Source organism: Peromyscus leucopus, chromosome 22, assembly GCF_004664715.2.
Source record: "Peromyscus leucopus breed LL Stock chromosome 22, UCI_PerLeu_2.1, whole genome shotgun sequence".
NCBI classification, from domain to species: Eukaryota; Metazoa; Chordata; class Mammalia; order Rodentia; family Cricetidae; genus Peromyscus; species Peromyscus leucopus.
Window position 1 is genome coordinate 33575405 of NC_051081.1, and position 22909 is coordinate 33598313.

General features: G+C 51.2%; 1 protein-coding gene across 2 annotated transcripts in view; it reads right to left on the reverse strand.

The window, feature by feature from the left end:
• The window catches only part of Togaram2 (TOG array regulator of axonemal microtubules 2), a 62797-nt gene extending 51515 nt beyond the window's left edge, over window positions 1-11282 (reverse strand). Inside the window, exon 1 of one of the 2 annotated variants that reach the window (XM_028873886.2) lies at window positions 10692-11282. The gene's annotated coding sequence lies outside the window, so the exon portion shown is untranslated. The remainder of the gene's footprint in view (window positions 1-10691) is intronic. The other variant, XM_037198064.1, reaches the window with a different exon arrangement.
• Window positions 11283-22909: the final 11627 nt, after the last annotated feature.

Genomic DNA, 22909 nt, shown 5'->3' on the forward strand with positions numbered 1-22909 from the left:
TTTATGCATGGCTCCTTCACACGGGGTGACAGGTGGAGGCTGGGCGTGGCCTCACCTGATTGGTGGCGGAGTTGGGCCTCTCAAGTGTCACTCCTGAGAGTGTTTGCCTCCAGATGCCGTCTGGGGACGGGCAAGAACACTGTGCCAGCATCCTTTTGTTGAGCAACAAATCCCAGCTCAGGAACCGGGAAACCTGCCTGGAAGACAGCCGGCCCCAGGCCCTGCCCCAAACCCTGCCCCAGGCCCTGCCCCAGACCCTGCCCCAGACCCTGCCCCAGACCCTGCCCCAGGCCCTGCCCCAGGCCCTGCCCCAGGCCCTGCCCCAGGCCCTGCCCCAGGCCCTGCCCCAGCCCCAGGGGAATCCCGGGCAATGTCTGGTCCAACAGGTTGAATGAGGCCCAGTCAGCTGCCCAGACCCAGCCCTGACCCAGCCCTGTCCCCCTGCCTAGCACCTCAAGCCAGTTGGGTCCTGTGTCCCAGAATTTTCCTCAGTGACTACCGGGATGAGAAAGACTGAACCACATAGCGGTGACAGCAGCCAGCAAGGCCTGTGAGACCTATCAGCTCTTCCCAGGCAATGGGGAAGATTCTATTCCACAGAGACAATGCTCCACCCTCAGCCAGAGAGCCGAGAAAGAGGCTCACCATACTACCCAGGCCACCAGCTTCCCTGGAAGGCCCAGGACCACTCTGGGCCTAAATGAAAGCCCAGGACCTAGAGTCTGGAGCCTCAGAGGCCTGAAGGGTTGACTCTCATCAGAGGATGTACTGTGTGTGGACAGTCTAGGTAAATAAGACATATTTATCTACATTCATGTTTGCAACCATGGCAGAAGATCTCCATCACCTATAGTCTGACTAGAATTACAGACCAAAGGCCAGGCGGTGGTGGTGCACACCTTTAATCCCAGCACTCAGGAGGCAGAGGCAGGTGGATCTCTGTAAGTTCAAGGCCAGCCTGGTCTACAGGGAGAGTTTCAGGACAGGCACCAAAGCTACACAGAGAAAAACCTGTCTCGTAAAACAAAACAAAACAACAACAACAAAAAAAAAATTTACAGACCGAGACACCACCACACAGCCCCCACAACACACACACACACACACACACACACACACACACACACACACTGGATTATTCTAGTAAGCAGGCTACAAGGCTGTGTCTGTCGCTGTAACTAAAAAGTGATTTTTGATGTTCAAACAGGGCTAAGCCACTGGCCTACAGTTCAGGTCCATCCTATAGTAAGAGCTTAGCTCTCCCTCTCTTACCTTAGGTAGTCAAGGTAATTACTGATGCCTTAGAAAGTGCTCCTTTCTAAACAGGCCATTTGGAGTTGCCCAAGAACACAGAATGTGTGCGTTTTTATAATCCTTTTACTGTAATGCCTTGTGAACAGGACTGACTCACGGACTACCTCCTGGAAGTCAGAATGTCCACAGGCTGAATCAGCCCCATTCCTCCATGTCCCTGGGAACTTACAGGAAGGAAACAGTTGGCCATCACCTAGCTTCCCATAGAACATCTATCAAGCAACCCCACCAAAAGGCCCAGGCAAGTCTGAATCTTCAACCCCCTGAGTCCCCAAAGATGCACAGAGCAGGGTCTCCCAGGCACCTGCCCAAGAGGAGGTGGCCACAGTGGCTAATGGACAAGCAGTCGTGTCCCATGTGACAGCCAGGAGCGGCACCCCAACCCCAACCCAGAAAGATCACTCAGGCCCAGGATGTGGTGGGCATTCAAAGATCCCCGTCCCTCAGACAAAAGTCAGAATGAGGAACTCCAGCGCACACAGACAGAACTCTGGATTTAGCTCAGAGGCCATTCAGGCCCTGTCTACTAGGTAGAATTCACTGAGATCCCATTTGCACACGACACTGTTCTGGCCATGAAGGCCTTACTCCCTCTCTACCTGTTGGATAATCCAACCTCAACCTGAAGAGCTCAGTGAGCGAGCAGGTTCTAATAACCAGGATTTTATTCTCATCCCTCCATGTTCCACCTGCCCCCCAGGGCGGCTGATTCCTTCACTCTCAGCCTCAGTTTCCCTCCAATAAACATTGTCTGCTCCTTTCCATAAAGCTGTGGTGGCCGGGCGGTGGTGGTGCACGTCTTTAATCCCAGCACTCGGGAGGCTGAGCCAGGCGGATCTCTGTGAGTTCGAGGCCAGCTTGGCCTACAGAGCGAGATCTAGGACAGGCTCCAAAACTACACAGAGAAAGCCTGTCTCAAAGCAAACAAACAAACCAACAGAAAAGCTGTGGTGAAAGGTTCTGTGCTGTGGTGGCGACTGCAGGTATGAAGCTTCAGGACAGAAGGGACTCAGGTTTCAAGTAGAAAGGAAACCAAGTTATCATTGGCTCCGGAGTGAGTCAGCCTCAGGGGCAAACCACCCCTGTGCCTCTCACAGACCACAGAGCCAGGGCCAGGGCCCCGCTCACCTCGTTTCCCGGGGAACTACCGTCCCAAAGAGAACAGCAAACAGCTCAGGCAGGAGGGCAGGGCAGGACAAAACCAAACCAAACCCACATGAAAACCCCCTGGGCATGGCAGCACACACCTGCCCTCCCAGAGCTGGGGAGGCCGAGAGAGAAGGAGGCCCGAGGCTGGCTGGTCAACTGTCTAGACGAATAGAGTCCCATTCAGCGAGAGACCCTGTCAGAAGATGACCTGGCGAGCGACTGAGGGAGACATCCAGTGTCAACTGTGCTGTTTGGGGACGGGGATGAGTGATGAGTGGGTGGGAGAGAAAGAAGCTGATGAGGTGAAGAGACGATTCCTTGAAGGTTGCATGAGAAGGCCAGGGAGTGGGGGAGCTGGAGACGGGGGGGGGGGGGGGGGGGGTGGGTGGCCTCTGCGGGGGAGGGGACGCTTTAAGGAGTCAGGCGCAGGCAGTAGATCATTGAGGACATGACCTTGAAAGGGATGTTGGGACCTCAGCTCCTTTCTCACGGTGTCTTCTCTTCCCCGTCCACCATGGGAGAAGCAGCTTTGCCCCACCCTGTCCATCCTGCCATGATGCGCCCCTCCCCACAGGATTAGAAACAACAAAGCCGTGGCCACGGGCCCCAGAAACCGTGAGCCAAAAACCAACCTGTCCTTCAAGCCGGTCTCCTCAAGTGTTTTGCCACAGCGATGGAATGCCGACTAACTCGGGTCCCAAGTCACCTCCACCCCTCACCAGGGAGACTGATGCCCAGACCCATCACAGCCTGTGTGGAGGCATCCCAGGTCCACGGAGACTGGCTTACAGACCGGCAAGAAGACATTTCAGAGGAAGGCCCCACAAACAACTGGACTCCCCACCCAACCCCCGCACCGTCTCTACAGCTGATGGTACACTTTCCCTCCATCATGAGATGAGATGGAGCTGATACTCCTGTAAGCCCCCAGCTGTTTAGATAACAGAAGAGGCAGGTCAGCTAGCCGCCTGCAGAGTCTAAAGAAAGTCCTGGGGAGATGGCCTGGGGTTGGTAAAATACTTTCTGTACAGTCCTGAGAATCCTAGTTCAAACCCTCAGAACCCATGAAAAAAAAAAAAAGGAGGGGGCAGGCACAGTGGCCTCATAATCCCAGTGATGGGAAAGCAGGGACCTGTGGATCCCTGGGGCTCCTGGCCATCCAGCCTCACCTACTCAGTGACCTTCAGGCCAACAAGACCCTGACTCAAAAAAACCAAGGTGGACAGCACCTACTGAATGAAACCTGGGGCTGGTCTCTGGCCTCCACATGTACCCACACACAAACATGTATCTATACACGCTTTCACATACACACATGTGCACACTCACAAGGGAATACGAAAGGCCAAACACAATGCCTGGTGCATAGCAATAACTTAATAAATGTTAGTAGTGTAGATAAATGAATCAATTCAAGGTGGAAAGCATGTCATCACGGACAGTCTTGCCAAGCAAAGCTTAACTGAGGAAACTTCCTGTCCGTCAGCCCTAGGCTGCTCTGCCTCAGGCCTTCTACTACATGATTCCCAGAGCGCCATTGACCCTGGAAATAGAGCAAGAAAGTAGATGTTACCACCCTCACTTTAGAGACAACGGAGGCTCAGCGAGCTTAGGTAAGGAATCAAGGCCACAGCTCTGCATCGGAAGAGTCAAAGCCAGTGGTTTCCATGGAAGCTGACACGTACTGGATATCAGACTGTCGTCACTCAGGAGGCAACAGACACACCACCTGCTGACCACCCTCAGGCACATTCGTACACCTCTGTGAGCTTGTGTTTTGCAGCAAAGTGGAATTAAAAACACCTCTTTCACAAGGTTATCAAGAGTAGGCAAGGGGCTGGAGTGCTGGCTCAGTCACTAAGAGTGCTCGCTGGTCTGGCACAGGACCTGAACTCAGTTCCCAGAACCCACGGCTGGCAGCTCACAACAGCCTGGAACTGACACCCGCCTTTCGGCCTCTGCAGGCACCCGCGTATATGCACACCGAGACAGACAGACAGACGACACACACACACACACACACACACACACACACACACACACACACACACCCCTAAATAATAATAAATCTTCAAAAGACAGAAGCGTACTCGGAAAATGTAACAGTTGTTGAGTGCTCAACCCATCTCAAGTTCTCCAAGGCTTAGGCACATCAAAGAAGAAAATGTAAGAGCTGGAGATGGAGAGGAGCACTGGGGAACACTCTTCTGGAGGAATTGGAGGAGGACCACTGGGGAACACTCTTCTGGGGGAATTGGAGGAGGAGCACTGGGGAACACTCTTCTGGAGGAATTGGAGGAGGAGCACTGGGGAACACTCTTCTGGAGGAATTGGAGGAGGAGCACTGGGGAACACTCTTCTGGAGGAATTGGAGGAGGACCACTGGGGAACACTCTTCTGGAGGAATTGGAGGAGGAGCGCTGGGGAACACTCTTCTGGAGGAATTGGAGGAGGACCACTGGGGAACACTCTTCTGGAGGAATTGGAGGAGGAGCACTGGGGAACACTCTTCTGGAGGAATTGGAGGAGGAGCACTGGGGAACACTCTTCTGGAGGAGCTGGAGATGGGGAGGACCACTGGGGAACACTCTTCTGGAGGAATTGGAGGAGGAGCACTGGGGAACACTCTTCTGGAGGAATTGGAGGAGGACCACTGGGGAACACTCTTCTGGAGGAATTGGAGGAGGAGCACTGGGGAACACTCTTCTGGAGGAATTGGAGGAGGACCACTGGGGAACACTCTTCTGGGGGAATTGGAGGAGGAGCACTGGGAAACACTCTTCTGGAGGAGTTGGAGGAGGAGCACTGGGGAACACTCTTCTGGAGGAATTGGAGGAGGAGCACTGGGGAACACTCTTCTGGAGGAGTTGGAGGAGGAGCACTGGGGAACACTCTTCTGGAGGAATTGGAGGAGGAGCACTGGGGAACACTCTTCTGGAGGAATTGGAGGAGGAGCACTGGGGAACACTCTTCTGGAGGAGTTGGAGGAGGAGCACTGGGGAACACTTCTGGAGGAATTGGAGGAGGAGCACTGGGGAACACTCTTCTGGAGGAGTTGGAGGAGGAGCACTAGGAACATAGTCTCTGTAGCTGTTGCGTTCATGAACTCACTACAGCTGTGGTTCCCCGAACAAGCTCAAGTCAGCAACAGCAGTCAACATTCCAGCACAAAGCGGTCTCAGGGGGTCGTTAAAAAAGACATGGAGCCAGCGGTGGTGATACCCGCCCTTAATCCCAGCCCTCGGGAGGCCAAGGCAGGAGGATCTCTGAGTTTGAGGTTAGTCTGGTCTAAAAAACAAGTTCCAGGACAGGCAGGGCTGTTATACAGAGCAGCCCTGTCTCAAAAAACCAAAAAAAAAAAAAAAAAAGAAGATATGAGGCAGAGAAGAGAGATATATTGGGGAGTTTGAGGAAAGGAGGGGATAGTTGGGGATAGATAGACTCACTATACATTGTATACATGTATGAAATTGTCCAAGAATAAAAGTAAATAAATTGTACATATATGTATAAATTATATACACGATGTATGTATTATATAAATTATTATAAGCACACATATTACATAATATATTAAAATACATACTATATAATATATAAATAATATATCACTTTTTTAATGGCCTGATGGCAAGCTGAGACAGGAGGAGGGAAAGTTCAAGGCCAGCCTGAGCTACTTAGTGTAACCCTGTCTCAAAATAAAAAGTCACCGTAAGGTAAGCATTTTGCCTATCATGTTTGAGGCCCTAGGTATAATCCCGTGAGCTGGAAAACAAAAGACAATCATGGAATGCTGTGTCCAGCCCTCTCCGGCAACAGTGGACACCGTTTAGTAACGGCAGTTCCTGAAGGGGAACCCTGGGTCCATTGAAAGCTTTGGGGGCAGGAAGCTCCAGAGAGGTGTGTCTGCGGTCGGTCGGAGGCAGAGGGAAGATGCTCCTCCCTCCACAGCACAACAGCCACATTTCCTGGGTTTTCTGGGATGAGCAGGGGACAGCTGGCAAGCTGGGTCAGGGCACTCGGAATAGCAGATCTGGTGCCACTTTGCCGAGAAAAGCTCCAGGAGACTCACTTAAAGAGACCGTTAACCTTGCAATGACCTCCGGAGACAGGATCGAGCATGCCATCAAGAACCCACTCACCCCCCACACCCATAAACAGCACCTCACCTACCTTTTTCTATGCCCCCACAGAGCCATGGAATGTGACCTCCGGTACGTGTGTGTGTGTGTGTGTGTGTGTGTGTGTTCGGGAGAATGAAGGACGAGGGGCTAGGATGAGGCAGGAAGAGAGGCTGGATGCATATGTGACTAGGACCACAGAATTTGAACAGCCTCCCCAGCCTCCCACCTAGGGGATTCTGATGTGAGAACCACGGGCCAAAAGATACGGGACTGAGCTAGGGATGCAGCTCAGTGGTACTGAGCTAGGGATGCAACTCAGTGGTAGAGAGCCTGCCTAGGGCACCTGAGGAGCTGGGTTTGATCCCCATCGCTTAAACCAAACAGAAGAGAGATAGTTAAGTCTACGAGTAGAGGAAAGCTGCATTTAAGTTGTTTGTGAAAATCAACAGAGGTGCAGGACAAACGTAGCCGCTACGCTTGACTGTCCAGGCTGGGCACTGCACAAGAGCATTGTAAGCAAGGGGATGCCACTCACAGTGCAGGCGCCACAGCAGGACGTTTATTACGGCCTTTGATGACGAATTAGGAACAGAGGCATCCTTTCCTAATTCACAGAAGGACTTGCACAGGTGAGCTGTGGCCCTCAGGGCAACAGGACTCCTGACTTCTCTTTATATATACAAAATTCAAAATCTGTTGGCTGTGGCCCATTTTTACACGTCATGATGAGGCAACTATAAATGAGAGACGATGAATCCAAACCCATACAAGACACTGAACACAGCTGCCTGGACCTGCTGCAAAGGTCCAAGCTGGGAGGGCATGGGGGGGGGTCAACTATGCCCTTCCCTTGTAGAGGGGCACTGAGTATTGTCTTTCTGCTCTGGCCAAGCCTGCAGAGTGTGACCTTAAACAACAGATAGAATTCCACATGGTTTCGGGCTGGAGAGGCCAACGTCAAGGTGGTAGATGATTCACGCCTGCTGAGGTCTTGCTGAGCTACAGAGGCCTCTCCTTGGTGTATTCCCACATAGCAGAGAAGGAACAAGCTCTCTGGTCTCTTCTTGTGGGGGGTACTCATCCTTTCATGGGGACATGACTCTCATGACCTTCTTTGAACTTAATGACCCCCCCACAACGGCCCTTCTCTAGCACTAATTTATGGTGAAGGGGTGTCAGGGATTCAGTGTGAACTTCAGAGGAGACACAGCATTCGGTCATTAATGCAAACACGAGGCCATTGGGAGCTGATGCCCATCCTGGGCGTACACCCGACCAGACACGGGGTGGTCACCAGCTGGCAAGGCCTCAGGGGGTATGGGGGAACTTCCTTCTCCAGCTTCCACCAAGTCCTCTGCAGTGGTCGCCAGGGCACAGCAGTGCCTGGCATGCCTCCTGCATGGCTGGGTATCCAAGTATCCCCACCCAGGCTCTGGGGCCTCAAATCATCCAGCTGTGGTCCACGGTCTCGGGCAGGTTCTCAGAGGCATAGGAGAGGATGAGACAGGATGAAACATCTGTCCAAGCAAAGTCAGAGCAACTTGCCTCCACTAAGCCATCTGAATGCCTGCCTGTCACATTCCAGGACTCTCCTCAGGGCTCCTGGCAAAGGTACAGCAAGACCCTTGGGGAACTTCGGACTCCAGCTCTGTTCTTAAACTAAAGGCCAATCACGGGGCAATAAAGTATTGAGCCAACTATGGCTCAGAGGGTAAGAGTTCTCGCAGCACAAACCCGATGACCCGAGTTCAATCCCCGGAATCTGCAGTGGAAAGAGAGAGATGGCTCTGGAGAGTTGACCTCTGACCTCTGCACATGGGCCGTGGCACATGGGCACTCACACACCTATATCATATCCGTACACGTGTAGTAACAGTCATAAACGAAAATTTTAGAGGAGAGACTGTCCACTGTCCTAGCAGGGACCCACTTGTCAAAGGCCGGGGTTTACCTGGGACACTGAGAGTTCTTTCGTGGAATGCCATCATTTTCCAACCTCGGATTGAAGGGAAGGTGAGTGGCGCCAAGAAGCAAAAGGTTTGAACCAGACCAAGGGGAAACCGCGGCTTCCAGAACAACTACCCTGGAGCCCAGGCCTGCGGCAGCAGAGGAGTAAAAACATGGGCTGGTGAGCAGCCCTCCAGGAAAGGAAGAGCAGGTGGAGAGGAAAACCTCAGCCCACAGCCTGCACACAGGGTGGAGCTGAAAAAGCAGAGAGCCAGGGGAAAGCAGGACCTCCAGGCCAAGGAAAACGGGCAAGAAGAAAAGCTGGGTACACATCACCCTGGTGACCAGGGAGACACTGGAAGTACGGTGTGGCCACCGCTCTGCAAAGATCGGCGTGCATGAAGATGAGAAGCGGTACCAAATGCTGGTACAGGTGGAGGGTGATGGGAACCCACGCTGGCTGCAAGCGAGTTACCCGTGGGCCTCCACCTGGACCCTGATCGGCTTTCTCTAACAAAGCTCAAGACGTGTGCACCCCGTGCCAGCCACGCCAGTCCTGGGTGTCCACCCACATGATCCAGGGGAAGGGGGGGGCGGAGAATGTTCACAGCAGCTATGAGGTGGCTCGCCACCGAATCTGGAAGCCATCCAAATGTTCACCCTTCACGTGACCCCGCAGTGAAAACAAATGATGGAATTCAGTACCAAGAATGACCACAGCAGCGAGGTTAGAGGAGGAAGCCCTCAAAGACAACTGGCTATGACGCCGTTTACAAAGCACTAGAAGGAAGGCAAGCGTGAATTGGGTCCTCGGGAATGCACACATAAGTGGTACGGCTTTGTAATAAAATAAGGAGGCCCTAGAAGGCGGGTGAGCCCTAGTAGGGAGGTGGCTGTGAGAAGGACATGGAAAGGTCCCATGGTTTGGGGGCCTGCGATGTCTGTCTTGATGTGGGCAGTGACCCCATGAGCATTCACTTTGTTACTGTTCCTGAACCTGTTTGTGGACCTCATAAACAGGACACCTTTCTGTCTGCAGTGATGGTGGCCCTGGGGAATGATGGGAAGTTATTGCTGCCTTCAGAGGCAGGTCTCTTCAGAGCCCAGGCTGATGTCCCCCTGTCCTGTTATCCTCCACCACATTGCCCCCTGCTTCAAATCTGCCGCTCTCCAGACTGAACTTCAACCAGCGAAGGAAACAGTATAGAACTTGCCAAACTCAAAACATCCCCACCTGGGGCCAGGTGCCAGTGTGGTCTATGACTACCTCACTGATTCTGAGACCTGTTAACCCTCCCGCTTCTGAGAAAGAACCAACCTTCTGAGAGTCAGGCAGAGTGGCACACACCTGTGTTCATAGCACTCTAGTAGAGGCAGGGACACCAGAAGTTCAAGGGCATCCTCAGTCTCATAACAAGTTTGAGGCTAGCCTGGACTACATGAGAGACCCTGCCTCAAAAAAAAAAAGACAAGAGAAAAATAAACAAAATCACCCTTCCAGATCCCCTATCCATGGGGGCCTCGTTCTTGAAGGGTGACAAGCAGAACCATAGTGTTGAGAGACCAAGATCAGTCCAGCAAGAAAGGAGCTGATCTCCACCCTTACGATGCCATCAAAATGAGAAGGTCCGTACTGCCCATGGGCTAGCCTTGTCTCCACTCTCAAAAGCAGGGTCAGGAGAGGCTTGACATACAAAGAAACCGAGGCTCTGAAAGGCCAAGCCAAAGCCCCGGACGTCCAGCACGTGTGTCTGGTGTTCGAATTCAAACTCAGCAGAATGGTTCCCAAACCCTCACGGTAACCTGGCGCCCTGGTCCCCGAGCTCAGCGTTGTCCCCACCCACTGCTGGCTCGGTCCTTCTCGGCACCCCCAGGGAATCCAGCCCAGAAGAGAACCACCCACTACCTAAGGTCGTGACCCTGGAGACGGCAACAGCCCAGGGCAGCCCTGCTTCCTATCAGTCAGCCAGCAGCAAGTCTGGCCTCATTCAGAGAAACCCAGGGAGGGACAAGGACCTCCCACAGTCACACAGCTTCCCTTTCCCCTCATGGCATGCGCTGTGCTTGCTCCAGGTCAGGGTCTGCCCCTCCCTTCCAAGGACTTCAGAAGCTCAGTCCTCCCCTCCCGACAGCTCCGGGAGCACCATCATCTCTCACCTCTCCATCCAGAGGCCAAACCCCTGTCAGCGGAGGAATCCAGGGCCCTTCTCTCTCTGGAGACGATGCTGTCCCTGCATGGAGGGAGGCAGGGTCGGGGTGGGGGGCACCCACCACCTGGCCTGGCCCAGCTTAGGGGCCCCGGGCCACGGCCTCCCGTCCAAGCAGGCTCAAGGCGGCCACAGCCAAGACCCGGCACACTCCTGCTCTCCGCCAGGCTCCTCTTGAATAAACACCGCTGCGTGGCAACCGCTCTCCGAAGGAGTCCAAGTCCCTGTGTGGGGGGAGAGACGGAGCTGAGACTTTTCCCCTCGGTCCCCTGGTGGCTCCCCCGGGTGCTGGGCATGCCCCAGCGGCCAACCTGCCTTCTAGGCCCCTGGGGAGTGGGGGGGAGGGGGTGTGGCACACAAGCATGCCAGAGCCAGCTGCGCTCCGCGGGGTGGTGGCCGCATCCAGGAGTGTGCAGCAGACGGAGGCAGGGACCCTAGGCAGGTGAGCCTGTGCGCACGGCCTCCACAGGCAGAGAGAGGCCAAGTAGGGCAGGCAGCAGGCAGAGCCCACAGCTCTGCCCCTGATTCTGCTGTTGCTGTCTTGTGCCCTCTGACCAGGACTTACCCTTGCTCAGCCTCAGTTTTCCTGTCTATAAAATGGGTTTAAAAATACTGCTCGCTCAGTAGAGTTGATGTCAGGATTAAATAGGTAGGGGGGGTGGGGGGGTGGAGCATGGGGTTTGTTTAGATTTACAACGAAGCAGGCCCTGGGGAGATATTTACATAGCAGGAAGCCTATTGCGGTCTCCTCCCCAGCCACATTCCCCTGCCAACATTTGGGAAATTAGGAAGTCTGTGTGCGCTTCTTCACTGCGCCCTCAGACGGCTGCTCCTGCCCCTGGCCTAGCCCGCTTCTAAACCTCAACAGCCCGCCTCCCAAGGCACGCAGGAGAGGGGCGGAGGCCGCCTACAGCTTTTCAAAGAGCGAGGATTTTTTTTTAGGCGGCCCCTCCAAGTTCTCAGACAGGAGTCAGCTTGGCAGACCCAGGAACGCAGAGCGTGCGGGGGGTCTGGAGTAGGCTGCCTCGCCTCCAAGAAGCCTAGGTGCGGAATGGCTCTCATGCAATGCAACGTTTTCCTCCCCGTGGCCCGGGGGTGGAGGGAGAGGTGGGGAGGGGACGACCCTGGTTTCTAAGGAGCAGCTTCCCGAGCAAGCTCCAAGAGCGGCTTGCCAGAGAGAATGGAGAACTGGATCGACCTGCAGAGAGCGCTGGTCCCGCCAGGGGGCGCTAGAGGAAGCCTAATTCCAAATTCCCGGGTGAGGGAGGTGGGCTTGAGTCGAAGCCAACAGCTTTCTGAGGGGAGCAATTGACTCCATCGGGGTGGCAGCCTCAAGTGCTGAGAGGAGAAATGTGGTGACTGGCATGGAGCCTGGCACGTCCTCCTCCTTGCGCTGATAACCCAATCTGACCCACGCGAACCCAGATGGCATCTTCTGTGTGGACTTGAGTGAACCTTTCCCAACACAAGAAGAGAGCCACTCCCCGAGTAAGGCGGCCAGCAAGTGAGTCAGACTTGACCCGCATGGACCAGAGTCTGGGGCCAGGGGCAAAGGGAAATAATGCCACACCTACTGAAGACCCACTTCTCGGCGCACCAGGGAAGGATGTCAGCAAGCCACAGCCATCCAACGGGCATGCCATAATCAGGGCTCAGGAAACTAGAACCCAAGAAAGAATCCTGAAAGCAACTGGCGAGGAAAGGTCGTTGTCTATAAAGGACCGTGGTATGAACAATAGTGAGTTTCCCATCAGAAACTAGGCAGGCCCACAGAGGGGCTCCAGAACACAGCTCATAAGCAACGGTGAAGACAGAGAATGAAGACACAGAGGACTGAGAGCCCCATTCAGCCATCGACAGAGTAGCAAGCCACGACAGCCAAAGGCTCCAGGAGCTTGGAGTGGAAGACAGTCAACTCCTTAACACACAGCTCTAACTCAGCATTCAAAGGGAAGATCCAGTCCCACCACCACCACCACCACCACCACCACCACCACCACCACCACACACCCTTAGAGACGCTTAATAAGCCAATAACCTTCTAGAAAATTCACTATAGGTCTCGGCTCTTCCCACATCAACCCTCACCCATCGATTCTGGAATATGAAGGAAATGGGAGACACCATCCCCTGAACTCCAGGTAACTCCAGGTATGTTCTCTTCCAGCTAGGCTTGAATCACGTCATGCCCTTGGTCAGGCCTTCCCAGGACCAGTGCTCCGGCCCAGCGGTTCCCCGGCTGAGTTTTGCAGAACAAATGTAAATGGGAACATAGAAGTTTCTACAGAGAAGGAAGCATAGACCACATGGGCGTAAATGTCCCACCGTGATTGTTTCTCACGGCTCAGAGCCTTCAGCGTGCTCTAGGAACTGGGGGGGGGGGAGCTGAGCTCCAGTAGGGTTGGAGCATGAAACAACTTCCAAATCCATACGATTATGGGGACGAGTTTGTGCATGAAAGGTTTCTGAAGATCAGAGTTTCAAAGAACGCTTGTGAATCTCAGCTCTCATACATTTCAAAGTTTTCAAGGCAACGGGCCAGAGCTTGATGTCCACAGCCAGATAACAAATTTATATTATTCAGTTTAGATACAAATATTGTACCACTTAAGGAACTGGAAAAATCGGATCCCCAGGAAAATGTTCACATTTGTCCAGCTTTCTCTCTCTCTCTCTCTCTCTCTCTCTCTCTCTCTCTCTCTCTCTCTCTCTCTGTCTCTCTCTCTCCATCATAAACATCCTCATTGTTCCCCCCTCAAGCCACCACCAGAAGAAAGAGAAGTTCTCACCATAAGGAAAATTGCTGAAGATGTCCCCACCCCCACCAACCCAATTTTAAAACTACAAACAGCCACCAACACAAGTCTATTGGAGGGCCTCCCCCAAATGACTGATAAACACTCCCAGGTTCCCAGGTTACTCAGATGCTGTCTTCAGGTTCCTTTGCAAGCTGCTGGTCCCCAGTGGCTCAAGCCCTCAGCACCGGTCCCCCAGGAAAGAGATGGTGAGTGGGGATGATGAATGCACACATCTTCCGGGAGGGGACAAGCCAGGGCTGGCCAGAGGGACAGCAGCCTGATGGTTTTTTAGGCTCTGACTCTGATGGATGTGAAGGGGAAGAGAAGACTTGTTTCTCACGGTTGGCCAGGGTGACAGTAACCATGGATAGAAATCAGTTTTGGGAACCTGTCAGTTACCAGCTGAATAGAAAAAGCACACTCTCTCGGAGCCACGGGCAGGCAGAGATGGACAGAGCAGCCCAGGCAAATGGACAACAGGCATGGATGCAACAAACCTTGTGTCTTCATAACTTACCCATCCTGAGGGATTGTGTTACAAGCAAACAGAGCAGCCAAGTCTAGAATCTGTTATGAAAAAAAAGTATGTATGGGGTGCGGTGGGAGAGAAGCCCAGATGATGGGGGGGAAATAAATATTGTTAGAATTAAAAGACTAGGCATGGTTGCATACATCTGTAGAACAAGTACCTGAAAGGCTGAGACAGGAGAATAGTTTGACCACAGAGCAGCCTGGGCAACAGAGACCCTGTCTCAAAAAACCAAACAATAATTAATAAAATTAATAATAGCCAGGCAGTGGTGGAGCACGCCTTTACTCCCAGCACTGGGGAGGCAGAGGCAGGCGGATCTCTGTGAGTTCAAGGCCAGCCTGGCCCACAGAGTGAGTTCCAGGACAGCCAGGACTACACAGAGAAACCCTGTCTCAGAAAATGATAATAATAACCTACACACAAAATCAAGTAAACAAACCTTTTAAATATACAGGGTCTGGGTGGGGGCTGAAAAGACACATATTGTTCTTGCAGAGGATCTGAGTTTGGTTCCCAGCATCCACATTGACCAGCTCACATCCACCTGCAACTCCAGCTCCAGAGGATCCAACACATCTGGCCTCCCTGGGCCCATGTACTCACGTGCATATTGCCACACACAGATACACAATTTTAAAATAATAAAGATAAGTCTTTTTCTAAATAGACTGAATTAAATGTCCCTGGGACAGGAAGAAGAATCAGTTGTGGACCTGGTGCCGACCTGACTCAGTGGCCTTGGTCTAGCCTCCACCCTGTGCAGTGCTGGTTCCTGGATACATTGTGAACTGCTCTCGCTCCTCCCCAGAGCCTCCATCTGGGGTGCTCCATCCAGTCTTCGTCCTGTAGATGGAAAAATTGGTATTCATAGAAGGTAAGAAGCTTGCCAAGGGCCACAGAGGGGTTTTGAGACTGGACCAGCATACCCCAGAGCTTTCAAAATGCTCAGTTCCTTCACAGGTCAGCCCATGGCCAGCTGTGCTGGGACCAGCAGAGGACAGTTCAAGGTAAGAGCCATCAAGCTTTAATTTTTCTTTTCTTTCTCTGTCTCTCTTTCTTTCTTTCCTTTTCTTTCCTTTCCTTTTCTTCTTCTTCTTCTTCTTCTTCTTCTTCTTCTTCTTCTTCTTCTTCTTCTTCTTCTTTTTAGCAGAGTGGTGTATTTGTGTTACTTTAAAAAATAATTGAAGCTCTGCATTAATAAATAAAGCTCTAAACTTTTTGAAATCTGATAATCCATTTAAAAAAGCCATCTGGGCCAGGCGGCGGTGGTGGTGGTGGTGGTGGTGGTGGTGGTGGTGGTGGTGGTGGTGGCGCGCAACTTTAATCCCAGCACTTGGGAGGCAGAGCCAGGCAGATCTCTGAGAGTTCAAGGCCAGCCTGGTCTACAGAGTGAGATCCAGGACAGGCTCCAAAACTACATAGAGAAACTCTGTCTCGAAACTCGCCCCCCCCCAAAAAAAAAGCCATCTGTTTTTGCCCATTCACTTAAGCAATGTTTTTAAAAGAAGAAGCCACTCAGGAGGCAGAGGCAGGTAGATCTCTGTGTTTGAAGCCAGCCTGGTCTACATAGCAAGTTCCAGGCTAGCCAAGGTTACATAATGAGACCTTGTCTGAATCTAATTAATTAATATGATTAATAAAAAAACAAATAAACAAGACAGACCTGGAACTAGAGAGATAGCTCAGCAGTTAAGAGCACTTCCTACTCCTCCAGGGGCCTGGAGCTCTGGTCCCAGCACCCATATTGGGTAGCTGACAGTTGCCTGTAAGTCCAGCCCAGAGGAACCAACACCCTCTTCCCGCCCCTATGGGCACCTGCATACACATGGCACACATACATTCAGAGATGCACACTCACATACACATAAATAAAAATAAGTCTTTAAAAAAAAAAAAGCAAGTGTACTCAATCCTAGCACTGAGAGGCAGAGGCAGGAGGATCAGGAGTGAGGTCATCAAAGTCTGAGACCAGCTTGGGCTACTTACGTGACACCTTGCTTCAAAAAGATGGGGGGGGGAGGTCCTTGTGAACCTGAAAATGTGAGTCCCTAAAAATAAATGCCCTTTTCTCGTAAACTTGTACATTTGAGGATCTGGAGACTTTTAAACACAAAACAAGTACAGTTTTCTGGAATACAAGAAAATTCTCAGCCCATTTTGACAAATACCTCTGAAATGCAGAGCTGTCCTGTGAAACCAAGGGCCACAAACAGCAAAGCTGGGTGCGGCCCGTTGCAGTAGAGCCCGGCGAGGCGGGAGTCTGGCCTTTCTGTATTTGTACACCGATGGTCACAGAGAACAGTCTGGAAGAACATATGCTGTAACTTTGGTTCCGCTTACTGAAGCAAATGGGGGGGGGGGATATTATTGGCGATCTTATTTCCACTGGTATATTAAAACTTTTTAAATGCTGTTTGTCTCAGGGGTCTGGAACTCTCTTTGTAAACCAAACAAGTCTCGAAGTCACAGAGATCCGCCTGCCTCTGCCTCCCGAGTGCTGGGATTCAAGGTGTACACGCGCCACCACCGCCTGGCGGCTTGATTGTGATTTGGAGATTGCTGGAGATTGCTGTGTAGACCAAGATGGCCCCGAACTCAGAGATCGTCCTGCTTCTGTCTCCTGGGTGCTGGGATTTGAAACGTGCACCTAGATAACTCTCCTCACTTCTTCTGTATACTCGAGTTTTTCAAAAGTTTGGAAAAGGAGCCAAGTGAAAAACAAAACTCTGCCACTCACGCTACCTACCGCTGAGCACGCGTGAAATCCTAGCTCCTAGGAACCAAGTCCATGCCGGGAGGGATGGCGTCCATTGCTCCACAGCGCAGCTGGTTCCTCTTAAGGAAACGTGGGGGAAACGTGAAGTCTCCGCTACTCGAGCGTTAGACACTAAGAGTAGCCCATGCTGCCTCTGCCAGCCGGGTATTTGCTCAGGTTAGTCCAGTGGGTGTGCGTCCGTCCAGGTCCTGGATGAGGGACCTGGACGGACGCCCGTGGGGCACTGCCCATCTCAGAGGAGCTGGAGTGCAGCCACCCCCGGAAGACCCGTGTCCTCCAAATGGGGGTGCATTCTTGAAAAGAAAGCTGGAAGCACCTCGGGGTTTCTCTGGCCAATTCCAGAGAGCTGGTACCCAGAAAGCGGGTGCTTTCACCAAGGAAGCGTTCCTAGGCAGCCGCACTTCCTGTGGGTGCTCACGCTCCCATAGCAAAGTTGCCCGAAGCAAGGCTGACACCTAGTGGTTCACTTCGATTTTGACGATTTACACTTGGACCTCCCCCAAAAGAAACCAGGATAACCCGGATACGCATAGAGAAGCCGGGGGTGGAGGGGGGTGGGGGGGGGAAACGTCCATTGGAACTCCTCGACTCCTAAAATCATTTCCACAAGGTTCATGAAACTTGAGCGCAGCGCACCGGGAGTACCCTGCAAGATCCACCAAGATCCACAGCCAAGATGCGCGCTGGAAGAAGGATGCTGAGTCCTGAAAGTGTTCTCTCTCTCTCTCTCTCTCTCTCTCTCTCTCTCTCTCTCTCTCTCTCTCTCTCTCTCTCTCTCTCTCTCTCTCTCTCTCTCTCTCTCTCTCTCTCTCTCTCTCTCTCTCTCTCTCCTTCCCCCTGTCTCTATCTCTCTGTCTCTCTCACTCACTGGGTTTCTTGCAAGCAGAAATCTCTCAGGAAACTGGATCCAAGGCCTTTTCTTTATTAATCTCCTAAGTGTGTGGAATGATTTGCTCTTGGGAAGGGATGTTAATTCTACAACAGCTGCATTTCCATCCTGTTAGAAAAGTGTTTCTGAGACAAGCTCTCTTATGTTGACTCAGGTGGCATTGGTTCCAGTCTGCTGATTTCCACAAGGCCTCAGTTCTAAGGAGCTGTAGTTTGCAGGGTTCTAGAACGCCATCTATCAAGCAACTCTTTGTCCCTGACTTTTCCTTTTAACATCCCTACTTCCTAAAATGCTCTCCCTCAAATGCTAGAGCCATGCTGGCTGCTGATTGAGATCGGTGCTCTTCTGTGGCTCCCGGAGCCCTTCATTGTGAAAGTTGGTGACATTTCCTTCCCCGTCCCTTGTATCATAATCAAGTGTTTCGCTGTGCCTCCCTACCCATCCTCACGCCCACAGGACGAGCACCTTAATCCCTCCCCCGGGGACCGGAAGCACCTGTGCACAGACCTATGCGAGAAGAGGTGAGGAGGTGAGGAGGTGAGGAGGTGAGGAGGTGAGGAGGTGAGGGGGTGAGGAGGTGCTCCGAAAGCGTCCTGACCAAGGAGGCTCTCACCGAGGCAGTCCCCAGTCCTCATGTTCCCAACAACCAGAAGTTTGAAATAAAGAGTCACTCCTTCATGAGGTAAAGCTGACAAATACCACAGGCTCTGGTCATCTCTTCCATAGTAATGACCCCAGGCTGTGGAGGTGGAACCAAGAGACAGGATTATTCAAAGATTTAAAAAAAAAAAAAAAATGGGCCAGGCAGTGGTGGCGCACGCCTTTAATCCCAGCACTCGGGAGGCAGAGCCAGGTGGATCTCTGTGAGTTCGAGGCCAGCCTGGTCTACAGAGTGAGTTCCAGGACAGGCACCAAAACTACACAGAGAAACCCTGTCTCAAAAACAAACAAACAAAGGGGGGAGGGCTCTCCTGGAGGGATGGCTCAGAGGTTAAGAGCACTGGCTGCTCTTCCAGAGGACCTGAGTTCAATTCCCAGCACCCACATGGCAGCTCACAACCATCTATAATAAAATCTGGTGCTCTCTTCTGGTCTGCAGACATACATGCAGGCAGAACACTGTGTACATAATAAATCTTAAAAAAATAATAATCACTTTCTAAATATTAATGTTATAATACTTCAAGAAATCAATTCTCATAAACTTATTGGCTGGTCAAAAAGCACATCAAGCCGGGCGGTGGTGGCGCACGCCTTTAATCCCAGCACTCGGGAGGCAGAGCCAGGTGGATCTCTGTGAGTTCGAGGCCAGCCTGGGCTACCAAGTGAGTTCCAGGAAAGGCGCAAAGCTACACAGAGAAACCCTGTCTCGAAAAAACCAAAAAAAAAAAAAAAAAAAGCACATCAAAATTCCCACAGAATTTATAGGCTTTATGTTTAACCTGGGTCAAAGGAGATTTTTCCACGTGAAATTCCACCTGAAGTCTGTTAAAGCCAAACTGAAAGGCAACCTGACAGCCTATGAAAATCTTTTGTTGTGGTGGTGGTGGTTTTTTGAGACAGGGTTTCTCTGTGTAGTTTTGGTGCCTGTCCTAGAGCTTGCTCTATAGACCAGGCTGGCCTCGAACTCACAGAGATCCACCTGGCTCTGCCTCCTGAGTGCTGGGATTAAAAGCGTGCGCCACCATCGCCTGGCCTGGAAATCTTAAGTACCATAGCCTGTACCCAGAATACTACCCATCGGCCACCGTTATCTTCATCGTCAAATTTGCTGCATTTAGAACCGCCCAGGAGACACTCGGGCACGCCTATGAGGGTGTTTCCTGAGAGGTTTACCATCCCATGAGCTGGGGCCCCAGACCTAACAAAGAGGGAAAGATGCAGAAAGTGAATGAACACGTGCTCCCTGACTGTGAGCACAGTGCGACCAGCTGCCTTGGTCCTGCTGCCTTGATGGGCCGCGTACCCTCAAAGCACAAGTCCAAAGAGACCGTCTTTCCGGAAGTCAAGTATCCAACTCAGCATCCTAGAAAGATGCTGGCCCAGCACAGACACAAGAAACAGGATCGGCCCCTGGAACCTTCCTTATGGTATCAGGACACTGAAAACGACCTGTTGCCATTGATCAGGGAGTGCCCCAACATTCTAAAGCTGCAGGGAGAGACAAAGTAATCTGCATTGGAGTCCCCGACCCCCAAGAGATCTTCACACAGCTCAAAACAGTGAAGCAGTTTTGTTACTGCCTAAAAAAAGCTAGATTGCAAAATGCTACATACCTTCCTAATGCTGCCATCCTTTAATACATATAGTTCCTCATGTTGTGGTATTTATCTTGTTGCTACTTCATAACTGTAATTTTTTTACTAGTGATGAATCACAATATAAATATCTGATATGCCACCCCCAAAGGGGTCGAGACCCACATGTTGAGAACCGCTGATCTGTGTGGAGAAAAAGTAACCAGTTGCTTCTCACCAGCACATCCGTCTGCACACAGATCCACAGAGAAAATATGATGGGACCAAACTCCAAAAGAACCATTGCTACCTCTGCATGCAGCTGTTCCCAGCCCGGATTCTGGAAGAGGATCAGAGGCCCAGGAGTAACCCACAGCCTTCACCTTCTCTCTAGATCAGTGGTTCTCAACCTTCCTAAGGCTGCGACCCTTTAATACAGTTCCTCATGTTGTGCTGATCCCGCCCCCCAACCACAAAATTATTTCCGTTGCTACTTCATAACTGTCACTTTGCTAGTTATGAATCATAATGTAAGTGTCTGTGTTATGAGATGGTCTTAGGTGACCCCCTGTGAAAAAGGTCTTCCCACCCGGGGTTGTGACCCACAGATTGAGAAACACTGCTTTAGAGGCATGCATTCTACATCACTTGCCAACTTCAAGCCGATTTTAACACCAGGCTGGCAAGATGTCTGAGCATGGCTCCAGGCCTGACAACTGAGTTTGATCCCTGGGATCTGTCCACAAGTTGTCCTTTGACCTCCACACACACCACGAGATGCAAGCACAGATGAGCACATGCGCACTAAGTGTACATGCTCACGCAAAGAGGAAAAAATTTAAAGATCTACCAGAATATAATGGTTACTGCTGTTACAGCTTTGTCTAACTTCCCTATGTCTTCTGCAGTTTCCAAAATCTCTCCAATAATGTCCTACTCTCAGAAAAAATGTTTTTTTCATTTTAGTTTTGTTTATTGCCAAAACAAAGTTTCTCTGTGTAACAGTCCTAGCTGTCCTGGATCTCGCTCTGTAGACCAGGCTGGCCTCGAACACACAGAGATCCACCTGCCTCTGCCTCCTGAGTGCTGGGATTAAAAGGCATGCGCCGCCGCCGCCGCCGCCTCCGCCGCCACCACCACCCGGCTCACTTTACATTTTTTTAAGATTATAATTAATTTATCCCTTCCCTTTCCTCCCACCAGACCCTCCCTGCTCTCCTTCACATTCGTGGCCTCTTTTCTCACTAATATGTTATTGCATGTATATATATATATATATGTACACACACACACACATATATATATGCATACACACACACATACCTAAATATAACCTGTACAGTCCATATGTTACTTATGTTTTCAAGTTGACTGCTAGATGCTGGACAACAAATTGGTATGCTCTTCCCTGGGGAATACCACCTCTCTCCCTCCCAGCTTTCCTCAGCTGTGTATATATATATATATATATATTGTGTGTGTGTGTGTGTGTGTGTGTGTGTGTGTGTGTGTGTGTGTGTGTAGAGTTGAGGCCTCATGGGCTTTTCTCTGTCCACTTGGGCATGTCCTTTGGTCTCATCCTTGTTCAGCTTCTGTTCGGGCGGTCACGTTGGTGAGACTTTATGGAAGTAAGCTTCCGACATTACTAGGAAGCACAATCTCACAGCATACTCCCTGATCCTCTGGCTCTACCAATTTCTCCAGCCTCTCTTTTGCAAGGTTCCCTGAGCCTGGGGTGCCAGGAGTGCTGTGTATCCACTGAGATCAGGTTCCACAGTTCTGCATTTTGATTGGTTGTGGTTTTCTGTGGTGGTCTCCATCTGTTGTAAAGAGACTTATCTGTCTGTAAGGATGTTTATAGGTTGTTGTTAGGGATTCTGCTGGTTTAAGAACTTTGTGACTGTAGGTTCCCCTCCAACGGCCATGACTTCATTCGCACTGAATAGTTAGCTGGGTTTCCAGCGCCAGGCATGAGTTCTCTCTTTTTGAGTGGGTTTGAAGACCAATTAGAGAGTTGTTGGTTACCATCAAGGGGTGTTTGCCTGTTGTTGGGGATTTTTACTTTTTGGCTCTTTTTGGGGGGCCCACCACCCAGCTCCCAAATAAATTCACACACGGAGGTTTATTCTGAATTATGAGTGCCCGGCCTTAGCTTGGCTTAGTTTCTAGTCAGCTTTCCTTATCTTAACTATCCAATTAATCTTTTGCCTCCGGGCTCTTCCTGCTCTCTTAACTTCGGTAAATCTTACTCTTACTCCCTAGCTTGCTGTGTAGCTGGGTGGCTGGCCCCTGAAGTCACCCTCCTCCTCCTCCTCCGGCTCCTTGATCTTAGATCTCCAGTCCCTCTTTCCAGAGTTCTCCATTTATTCCCTCTGCCTGCCAGCCCCGCCTATCCTTTCTCCTGCCTTGCTATTGGCCAGTTCTTTATTAGGCCATCAGGTGTTCTACACAGGCACAGTAACACAGCTTCATAGAGCTAAACAAATGCAACATGAACAAAAGTAACGCACCTTCAAATATTCTACGACACTTGCCACTAACTGTCCCTTTAGGGTTATCATGCCATTCTGGTCACTGAAGTCAGTCATGGCTGGGGAGGGCTGTGGAGTAAGACCTCTGGGTGTAGGCCAAGGTTGGCATAGTGGGGTCATATGGAGATTTAACTTTTTGAGAATTCTCCACACTGATGTTCAAAGCGGCTGCACCAGTGTGCAATGCCACCAACAGAGAATGAGGGTCCTCTCCAGCATTTGTTGTTGGTTACAACAGTAGGCTTTTCAAAATAAAGTTCACCTTTAGAAAAGAGGGCTTTTGTCCATTCACGGTTCAATTTCTTCAAAGTGTCAGACTTGAACAGAAACTTTCCCCTCACCCTTTCCTGCCCATACTGGGAAAATGCCTAACAACAAATCAATCTAAAAACAATCGCTTAAACG